At 32.8% G+C, this 11,001-nt stretch overlaps 1 long non-coding RNA gene across 1 annotated transcript in view; it reads left to right on the top strand.

The window, feature by feature from the left end:
• The first annotated feature begins 2,054 nt into the window (after positions 1–2,054).
• Positions 2,055–11,001, top strand: part of LOC125770105 (uncharacterized) — a 38,666-nt gene continuing 29,719 nt past the window's right edge. Inside the window, exons 1-2 of the long non-coding RNA XR_007419145.1 lie at positions 2,055–6,335; positions 8,143–8,320. This is a non-coding gene — a long non-coding RNA (uncharacterized LOC125770105). The remainder of the gene's footprint in view (positions 6,336–8,142; positions 8,321–11,001) is intronic.

The raw sequence follows: 11,001 nt of genomic DNA, 5'->3' as shown, positions 1-11,001 counted from the left end.
AAAACTTGGTGCAAAAATGAGCCTTAGTAAATTTTTATTTTTTTGAATTTTTTGATTTTTTTATTATTTTTGACTCTTTTTTTTATTTAAAGCATTACTTGAGTGAAAAGAAACACATTGCAACCAATTGGCATTAAAATAAATCAATTTAATTTTTTTTCCAAATTTTCTCAAAAAAATTTGAGCAAGGGGTACCCCTTATGAAATTTTCGAGTTGAAAATTTTTAAAAAATTTTTTCTGATTTTTTATTCTTTTTTTAATTTGAAGCATTATTTGAGTGAGAAGAAACTTATTGCAACAAATTCGCATTCAAATATATCACATTTAAAAATTTTGCTACATTGCTCAAAAATGAGGAAAATTTTACATTTTCTCAAACAGGGTAAGGAACTTGGTTTCTCAGATAACTTCTAGCATAGACATCTGAGGGCATGTCCGTCCAAGAAGAAAATGTAGCCAATGGTGCCATCTATCGACCACAGGTTAAAGATTGGCGATCCGTTGGATACCGACCGAGTTATAGCCAAAACTTGGTGCAAAAATGAGCCTTAGTAAATTTTTATTTTTTTGAATTTTTTGATTTTTTTATTATTTTTGACTCTTTTTTTTATTTAAAGCATTACTTGAGTGAAAAGAAACACATTGCAACCAATTGGCATTAAAATAAATCAATTTAATTTTTTTTCCAAATTTTCTCAAAAAAAATTGAGCAAGGGGTACCCCTTATGAAATTTTCGAGTTGAAAATTTTTAAAAAATTTTTTCTGATTTTTTATTCTTTTTTTAATTTGAAGCATTATTTGAGTGAGAAGAAACTTATTGCAACAAATTCGCATTCAAATATATCACATTTAAAAATTTTGCTACATTGCTCAAAAATGAGGAAAATTTTACATTTTCTCAAACAGGGTAAGGAACTTGGTTTCTCAGATAACTTCTAGCATAGACATCTGAGGGCATGTCCGTCCAAGAAGAAAATGTAGCCAATGGTGCCATCTATCGACCACAGGTTAAAGATTGGCGATCCGTTGGATACCGACCGAGTTATAGCCAAAACTTGGTGCAGAAATGTGCCTTAGTAAATTTTTATTTTTTTGAATTTTTTGATTTTTTTATTATTTTTGACTCTTTTTTTTTTAAAGCATTACTTGAGTGAAAAGAAACACATTGCAACCAATTGGCATTAAAATAAATCAATTTAATTTTTTTTCCAAATTTTCTCAAAAAAATGGCAAGGGGTACCCCTTATGAAATTTTCGAGTTGAAAATTTTAAAAAAATTTTTTACTGATTTTTTATTCTTTTTTTAATTTGAAGCATTATTTGAGTGAAAAGAAACTTATTGTAACAAATTCGCATTCAAATATATCACATTTAAAAATTTTGCTACATTGCTCAAAAATGAGGAAAATTTTACATTTTCTCAAACAGGGTAAGGAACTTGGTTTCTCAGATAACTTCTAGCATAGACATCTGAGGGCATGTCCGTCCAAGAAGAAAATGTAGCCATTAGTACCATCTATCGACCACAGGTTAAAGATTGGCGATCCGTTGGATGCCGACCGAGTTATAGCCAAAACTTGGTGCAAAAATGAGCCTTAGTAAATTTTTATTTTTTTGAATTTTTTGATTTTTTTATTATTTTTGACTCTTTTTTTTATTTAAAGCATTACTTGAGTGAAAAGAAACACATTGCAACCAATTGGCATTAAAATAAATCAATTTAATTTTTTTTCCAAATTTTCTCAAAAAAATGGCAAGGGGTACCCCTTATGAAATTTTCGAGTTGAAAATTTTTAAAAATTTTTTTCTGATTTTTTATTCTTTTTTTAATTTGAAGCATTATTTGAGTGAAAAGAAACTTATTGCAACAAATTCGCATTCAAATATATCACATTTAAAAATTTTGCTACATTGCTCAAAAATGAGGAAAATTTTACATTTTCTCAAACAGGGTAAGGAACTTGGTTTCTCAGATAACTTCTAGCATAGACATCTGAGGGCATGGCCGTCCAAGAAAAAACTGTAGCCATTAGTACCATCTATTGACCACATTTTAAAGATTGGCGATCCGTTGGATACCGACCGAGTTATAGCCAAAACTTGGCGCAAAAATGAGGAAAATTTTACATTTTCTCAAACAGGGTATGGAACTTGGCTTCTCAGATAACTTCTAGCATAGACATCTGAGGGCATGTCCGTCTAAGAAGAAAATGTAGCCATTGGTGCCATCTATCGACCACAGGTTAAAGATTGGCGATCCGTTGGATACCGACCGAGTTATAGCCAAAACTTGGTGCAAAAATGAGCCTTAGTAAATTTTTATTTTTTTGAATTTTTTGATTTTTTTATTATTTTTGACTCTTTTTTTTATTTAAAGCATTACTTGAGTGAAAAGAAACACATTGCAACCAATTGGCATTAAAATAAATCAATTTAATTTTTTTCCAAATTTTCTCAAAAAAATGGCAAGGGGTACCCCTTATGAAATTTTCGAGTTGAAAATTTTTAAAAATTTTTTTTCTGATTTTTTATTCTTTTTTTAATTTGAAGCATTATTTGAGTGAAAAGAAACTTATTGCAACAAATTCGCATTCAAATATATCACATTTAAAAATTTTGCTACATTGCTCAAAAATGAGGAAAATTTTACATTTTCTCAAACAGGGTAAGGAACTTGGTTTCTCAGATAACTTCTAGCATAGACATCTGAGGGCATGGCCGTCCAAGAAGAAAATGTAGCCATTAGTACCATCTATCGACCACAGGTTAAAGATTGGCGATCCGTTGGATACCGACCGAGTTATAGCCAAAACTTGGCGCAAAAATGAGGAAAATTTTACATTTTCTCAAACAGGGTATGGAACTTGGCTTCTCAGATAACTTCTAGCATAGACATCTGAGGGCATGTCCGTCCAAGAAGAAAATGTAGCCATTGGTGCCATCTATTGACCACAGGTTAAAGATTGGCGATCCGTTGGATACCGACCGAGTTATAGCCAAAACTTGGTGCAAAAATGAGCCTTAGTAAATTTTTATTTTTTTTGAATTTTTTGATTTTTTTATTATTTTTGACTCTTTTTTTTATTTAAAGCATTACTTGAGTGAAAAGAAACACATTGCAACCAATTGGCATTAAAATAAATCAATTTAATTTTTTTCCAAATTTTCTCAAAAAAATGGCAAGGGGTACCCCTTATGAAATTTTCGAGTTGAAAATTTTTAAAAATTTTTTTTCTGATTTTTTATTCTTTTTTTAATTTGAAGCATTATTTGAGTGAAAAGAAACTTATTGCAACAAATTCGCATTCAAATATATCACATTTAAAAATTTTGCTACATTGCTCAAAAATGAGGAAAATTTTACATTTTCTCAAACAGGGTAAGGAACTTGGTTTCTCAGATAACTTCTAGCATAGACATCTGAGGGCATGGCCGTCCAAGAAAAAAATGTAGCCATTAGTACCATCTATTGACCACATTTTAAAGATTGGCGATCCGTTGGATACCGACCGAGTTATAGCCAAAACTTGGCGCAAAAATGAGGAAAATTTTACATTTTCTCAAACAGGGTATGTAACTTGGCTTCTCAGATAACTTCTAGCATAGACATCTGAGGGCATGTCCGTCCAAGAAGAAAATGTAGCCATTGGTGCCATCTATCGACCACAGGTTAAAGATTGGCGATCCGTTGGATACCGACCGAGTTATAGCCAAAACTTGGTGCAAAAATGAGCCTTAGTAAATTTTTATTTTTTTGAATTTTTTGATTTTTTTATTATTTTTGACTCTTTTTTTTATTTAAAGCATTACTTGAGTGAAAAGAAACACATTGCAACCAATTGGCATTAAAATAAATCAATTTAATTTTTTTCCAAATTTTCTCAAAAAAATGGCAAGGGGTACCCCTTATGAAATTTTCGAGTTGAAAATTTTTAAAAAATTTTTTTCTGATTTTTTATTCTTTTTTTAATTTGAAGCATTATTTGAGTGAAAAGAAACTTATTGCAACAAATTCGCATTCAAATATATCACATTTAAAAATTTTGCTACATTGCTCAAAAATGAGGAAAATTTTACATTTTCTCAAACAGGGTATGGAACTTGGCTTCTCAGATAACTTCTAGCATAGACATCTGAGGGCATGTCCGTTCAAGAAGAAAATGTAGCCATTGGTGCCATCTATCGACCACAGGTTAAAGATTGGCGATCCGTTGGATACCGACCGAGTTATAGCCAAAACTTGGTGCAAAAATGAGCCTTAGTAAATTTTTATTTTTTTTGAATTTTTTGATTTTTTTATTATTTTTGACTCTTTTTTTTTTAAAGCATTACTTGAGTGAAAAGAAACACATTGCAACCAATTGGCATGAAAATAAATCAATTTAATTTTTTTTCCAAATTTTCTCAAAAAAATGGCAAGGGGTACCCCTTATGAAATTTTCGAGTTGAAAATTTTTAAAATTTTTTTTTTCGGATTTTTTATTCTTTTTTTAATTTGAAGCATTATTTGAGTGAAAAGAAACTTATTGCAACAAATTCGCATTCAAATATATCACATTTAAAAATTTTGCTACATTGCTCAAAAATGAGGAAAATTTTACATTTTCTCAAACAGGGTAAGGAACTTGGTTTCTCAGATAACTTCTAGCATAGACAACTGAGGGCATGTCCGTCCAAGAAAAAAATGTAGCCATTAGTACCATCTATTGACCGCAATTTAAAGATTGGCGATCCGTTGGATACCGACCGAGTTATAGCCAAAACTTGGCGCAAAAATGAGGAAAATTTTACATTTTCTCAAACAGGGTATGGAACTTGGCTTCTCAGATAACTTCTAGCATAGACATCTGAGGGCATGTCCGTCCAAGAAGAAAATGTAGCCATTGGTGCCATCTATCGACCACAGGTTAAAGATTGGCGATCCGTTGGATACCGACCGAGTTATAGCCAAAACTTGGTGCAAAAATGAGCATTAGTAAATTTTTATTTTTTTGAATTTTTTGATTTTTTTATTATTTTTGACTCTTTTTTTTATTTAAAGCATTACTTGAGTGAAAAGAAACACATTGCAACCAATTGGCATTAAAATAAATCAATTTAATTTTTTTCCAAATTTTCTCAAAAAAATGGCAAGGGGTACCCCTTATGAAATTTTCGAGTTGAAAATTTTTAAAAAAATTTTTTCTGATTTTTTATTCTTTTTTTAATTTGAAGCATTATTTGAGTGAAAAGAAACTTATTGCAACAAATTCGCATTCAAATATATCACATTTAAAAATTTTGCTACATTGCTCAAAAATGAGGAAAATTTTACATTTTCTCAAACAGGGTAAGGAACTTGGTTTCTCAGATAACTTCTAGCATAGACATCTGAGGGCATGGCCGTCCAAGAAGAAAATGTAGCCATTAGTACCATCTATCGACCACATTTTAAAGATTGGCGATCCGTTGGATACCGACCGAGTTATAGCCAAAACTTGGCGCAAAAATGAGGAAAATTTTACATTTTCTCAAACAGGGTATGGAACTTGGCTTCTCAGATAACTTCTAGCATAGACATCTGAGGGCATGTCCGTCCAAGAAGAAAATGTAGCCATTGATGCCATCTATCGACCACAGGTTAAAGATTGGCGATCCATTGGATACCGACCGAGTTATAGCCAAAACTTGGTGCAAAAATGAGCCTTAGTAAATTTTAATTTTTTTTAATTTTTTGATTTTTTTATTATTTTTGACTCTTTTTTTTATTTAAAGCATTACTTGAGTGAAAAGAAACACATTGCAACCAATTGGCATTAAAATAAATCAATTTAATTTTTTTTCCAAATTTTCTCAAAAAAATGGCAAGGGGTACCCCTTATGAAATTTTCGAGTTGAAAATTTTTAAAAATTTTTTTTCTGATTTTTTATTCTTTTTTTAATTTGAAGCATTATTTGAGTGAAAAGAAACTTATTGCAATAAATTCGCATTCAAATATATCACATTTAAAAATTTTGCTACATTGCTCAAAAATGAGGAAAATTTTACATTTTCTCAAACAGGGTAAGGAACTTGGTTTCTCAGATAACTTCTAGCATAGACATCTGAGGGCATGGCCGTCCAAGAAGAAAATGTAGCCATTAGTACCATCTATCGACCACATTTTAAAGATTGGCGATCCGTTGGATACCGACCGAGTTATAGCCAAAACTTGGCGCAAAAATGAGGAAAATTTTACATTTTCTCAAACAGGGTATGGAACTTGGCTTCTCAGATAACTTCTAGCATAGACATCTGAGGGCATGTCCGTCCAAGAAGAAAATGTAGCCATTGATGCCATCTATCGACCACAGGTTAAAGATTGGCGATCCATTGGATACCGACCGAGTTATAGCCAAAACGTGGTGCAAAAATGAGCCTTAGTAAATTTTTATTTTTTTGAATTTTTTGATTTTTTTATTATTTTTGACTCTTTTTTTTATTTAAAGCATTACTTGAGTGAAAAGAAACACATTGCAACCAATTGGCATTAAAATAAATCAATTTAATTTTTTTCCAAATTTTCTCAAAAAAATGGCAAGGGGTACCCCTTATGAAATTTTCGAGTTGAAAATTTTTAAAATTTTTTTTTCTGATTTTTTATTCTTTTTTTAATTTGAAGCATTATTTGAGTGAAAAGAAACTTATTGCAACAAATTCGCATTCAAATATATCACATTTAAAAATTTTGCTACATTGCTCAAAAATGAGGAAAATTTTACATTTTCTCAAACAGGGTAAGGAACTTGGTTTCTCAGATAACTTCTAGCATAGACATCTGAGGGCATGGCCGTCCAAAAAGAAAATGTAGCCATTGGTGCCATCTATTGACCACATTTTAAAGATTGGCGATCCGTTGGATACCGACCGAGTTATAGCCAAAACTTGGCGCAAAAATGAGGAAAATTTTACATTTTCTCAAACAGGGTAAGGAACTTGGTTTCTCAGATAACTTCTAGCATAGACATCTGAGGGCATGGCCGTCCAAGAAGAAAATGTAGCCATTGGTACCATCTATCGACCACATTTTAAAGATTGGCGATCCGTTGGATACCGACCGAGTTATAGCCAAAACTTGGCGCAAAAATGAGGAAAATTTTACATTTTCTCAAACAGGGTATGGAACTTGGCTTCTCAGATAACTTCTAGCATAGACATCTGAGGGCATGTCCGTCCAAGAAGAAAATGTAGCCATTGGTGCCATCTATCGACCACAGGTCAAAGATTGGCGATCCGTTGGATACCGACCGAGTTATAGGCAAAACTTGGTGCAAAAATGAGGAAAAGTTAACATTTTCTTGAACAGGGTATGGAACTTGGTTCCACGAATAACTTCTGACACAGACATCTGAGGGCATGGCCGTCCAAGAAGAAAATGTGGCCATTGGTGCTATCTACCGACCACAGGTTAAAGATTGGCGATCCGTTGGATACCGACCGAGTTATAGGCAAAACTTGGTGCAAAAATGAAGAAAAGTTTACATTTTCTCGAACAGGGTATGGAACTTGGTTCCTCGAATAACGTCTGACACAGACATCTGAGGGCATGGCCGTCCAAGAAGAAAATTTAGCCATTGGTGCCATCTACCGACCACAAGTTAAAGATTGGCGATCCGTTGGATACCGACCGAGTTATAGTCAAAACTTGGTGCAGAAATGAACCTTGGTAAATTTTCAATTTTTTTAGAATTTTTTGATTTTTTTATTATTTTTCACTCTTTTTTTATTTAAAGCATTACTTGAGTGAAAAGAAACACATTGCAACCAATTGGCATTAAAATAAATCAATTTAATTTTTTTTGCAAAATTTCCCAAAAAAAACCTAAGGGGTAAGCCTTTGAAATTTTCAAGTTGAAATTTTTTTTTAAATTTTTTTCTGATTTTTTATTCTATTTTTAATTTAAAGCATTATTTGAGTGAAAAGAAACACATTGCTACAAATTTGCATTCAAATATATCACATTTAAAAATTTTGCTAAATTGCTCAAAAATGAAGAAGATTTTACATTTTCTCGAACAGGGTATGGAACTTGGTTCCTCGAATAACTTCTGACACAGACATCTGAGGGCATGGCCGTCCAAGAAGAAAATGTAGCCATTGGTGCCATCTACCGACCACAGGTTGAAGATTGGCGATCCGTTGGATACCGACCGAGTTATAGCCAAAACTTGGTGCAAAAATGAAAAAAAGTTTACATTTTCTCGAACTTGGTTCCTCGAATAACTTCTGACACAGACATCTGAGAGCATGGCCGTCCAAGAAGAAAATGTAGCCATTGGTGCCATCTACCGACCACAGGTTGAAGATTGGCGATCCGTTGGATACCGGCCGAGTTATAGTCAAAACTTGGTGCAAAAATGAACATTGGTAAATTTTCATTTTTTTTGAATTTTTTGAATTTTTTATTATTTTTCACTCTTTTTTTTATTTAAAGCATTACTTGAGTGAAAAGAAACACATTGCAACCAATTGGCATTAAAATAAATCAATTTAATTTTTTTTGCAAAATTTCCCAAAAAAAAACCTAAGGGGTAAGCCTTATGAAATTTTTGAGTTGAAAAATTTTTTTAAATTTTTTTCTGATTTTTTATTCTTGTTTTATTTTAAAGCATTATTTGAGTGAAAAGAAACACATTGTTACAAATTTGCATTCAAATATATCACATTTAAAAATTTTGCTGAATTGCTCAAAAATGAAGAAAGTTTTACATTTTCTCGAACAGGGTATGGAACTTGGTTCCTCGAATAACTTCTAGCACAGACATTTGAGGGCATGGCCGTCCAAGAAGCAAATGTGGCTCTTGGTGCCATCTACCGACTACAAGTTAAAGATTTGCGATCCGTTGGATACCGACCGAGTTATAGGCAAAACTTGGTGCAAAAATGAAGAAAAGTTTACATTTTCTCGAACAGGGTATGGAACTTGGTTCCTCGAATAACGTCTGACACAGACATCTGAGGGCATGGCCGTCCAAGAAGAAAATTTAGCCATTGGTGCCATCTACCGACCACAAGTTAAAGATTGGCGATCCGTTGGATACCGACCGAGTTATAGTCAAAACTAGGTGCAGAAATGAACCTTGGTAAATTTTCAATTTTTTTAGAATTTTTTGATTTTTTTATTATTTTTCACTCTTTTTTTTATTTAAAGCATTACTTGAAAGAAAAGAAACACATTGCAACCAATTGGCATTAAAATAAATCAATTTAATATTTTTTGCAAAATTTCCCAAAAAAAACCTAAGGGTTAAGCCTTATGAAATTTTCGAGTTGAAAATTTTTTTAAAATTTTTTTCTTATTTTTTATTCTATTTTTAATTTAAAGCATTATTTGAGTGAAAAGAAACACATTGCTACAAATTTGCATTCAAATATATCACATTTAAAAATTTTGCTGAATTGCTCAAAAATGAAGAAGATTTTACATTTTCTCGAACAGGGTATGGAACTTGGTTCCTCGAATAACTTCTGACACAGACATCTGAGGGCATGTCCGTCCAAGAAGAAAATGTAGCCATTGGTGCCATCTACCGACCACAGGTTAAAGATTGGCGATCCGTTGGATACCGACCGAGTTATAGCCAAAACTTGCTGCAAAAATGAGCCTTAGTAAATTTTTATTTTTTTGAATTTTTTGATTTTTTAATTATTTTTGACTCTTTTTTTTATTTAAAGCATTACTTGAGTGAAAAGAAACACATTGCAACCAATTGGCATTAAAATAAATCAATTTAATTTTTTTTCCAAATTTTCTCAAAAAAATGGCAAGGCGTACCCCTTATGAAATTTTCGAGTTGAAAATTTTTAAAAAAATTTTTTCTGATTTTTTATTCTTTTTTTAATTTGAAGCATTATTTGAGTGAAAAGAAACTTATTGCAATAAATTCGCATTCAAATATATCACATTTAAAAATTTTGCTACATTGCTCAAAAATGAGGAAAATTTTACATTTTCTCAAACAGGGTAAGGAACTTGGTTTCTCAGATAACTTCTAGCATAGACATCTGAGGGCATGGCCGTCCAAGAAGAAAATGTAGCCATTAGTACCATCTATCGACCACATTTTAAAAATTGGCGATCCGTTGGATACCGACCGAGTTATAGCCAAAACTTGGCGCAAAAATGAAGAAAATTTTACATTTTCTCAAACAGGGTATGGAACTTGGCTTCTCAGATAACTTCTAGCATAGACATCTGAGGGCATGTCCGTCCAAGAAGAAAATGTAGCCATTGGTGCCATCTATCGACCACAGGTTAAAGATTGGCGATCCGTTGGATACCGACCGAGTTATAGCCAAAACTTGGCGCAAAAATGAGGAAAATTTTACATTTTCTCAAACAGGGTATGGAACTTGGCTTCTCAGATAACTTCTAGCATAGACATCTGAGGGCATGTCCGTCCAAGAAGAAAATGTAGCCATTGGTGCCATCTATCGACCACAGGTCAAAGATTGGCGATCCGTTGGATACCGACCGAGTTATAGGCAAAACTTGGTGCAAAAATGAAGAAAAGTTTACATTTTCTCGAACAGGGTATGGAACTTGGTTCCACGAATAACTTCTGACACAGACATCTGAGGGCATGGCCGTCCAAGAAGAAAATGTGGCCATTGGTGCCATCTACCGACCACAGGTTAAAGATTGGCGATCCGTTGGATACCGACCGAGTTATAGGCAAAACTTGGTGCAAAAATGAAGAAAAGTTTACATTTTCTCGAACAGGGTATGGAACTTGGTTCCTCGAATAACGTCTGACACAGACATCTGAGGGCATGGCCGTCCAAGAAGAAAATTTAGCCATTGGTGCCATCTACCGACCACAAGTTAAAGATTGGCGATCCGTTGGATACCGACCGAGTTATAGTCAAAACTTGGTGCAGAAATGAACCTAGGTAAATTTTCAATTTTTTTAGAATTTTTTGATTTTTTTATTATTTTTCACTCTTTTTTTTATTTAAAGCATTACTTGAGTGAAAAG

Source organism: Anopheles funestus, chromosome 3RL (assembly GCF_943734845.2).
Source record: "Anopheles funestus chromosome 3RL, idAnoFuneDA-416_04, whole genome shotgun sequence".
NCBI lineage: Eukaryota > Metazoa > Arthropoda > Insecta > Diptera > Culicidae > Anopheles > Anopheles funestus.
Note: the sequence above shows the minus strand (reverse complement) of the source record. Positions and strands in the feature narration are given on the sequence as shown.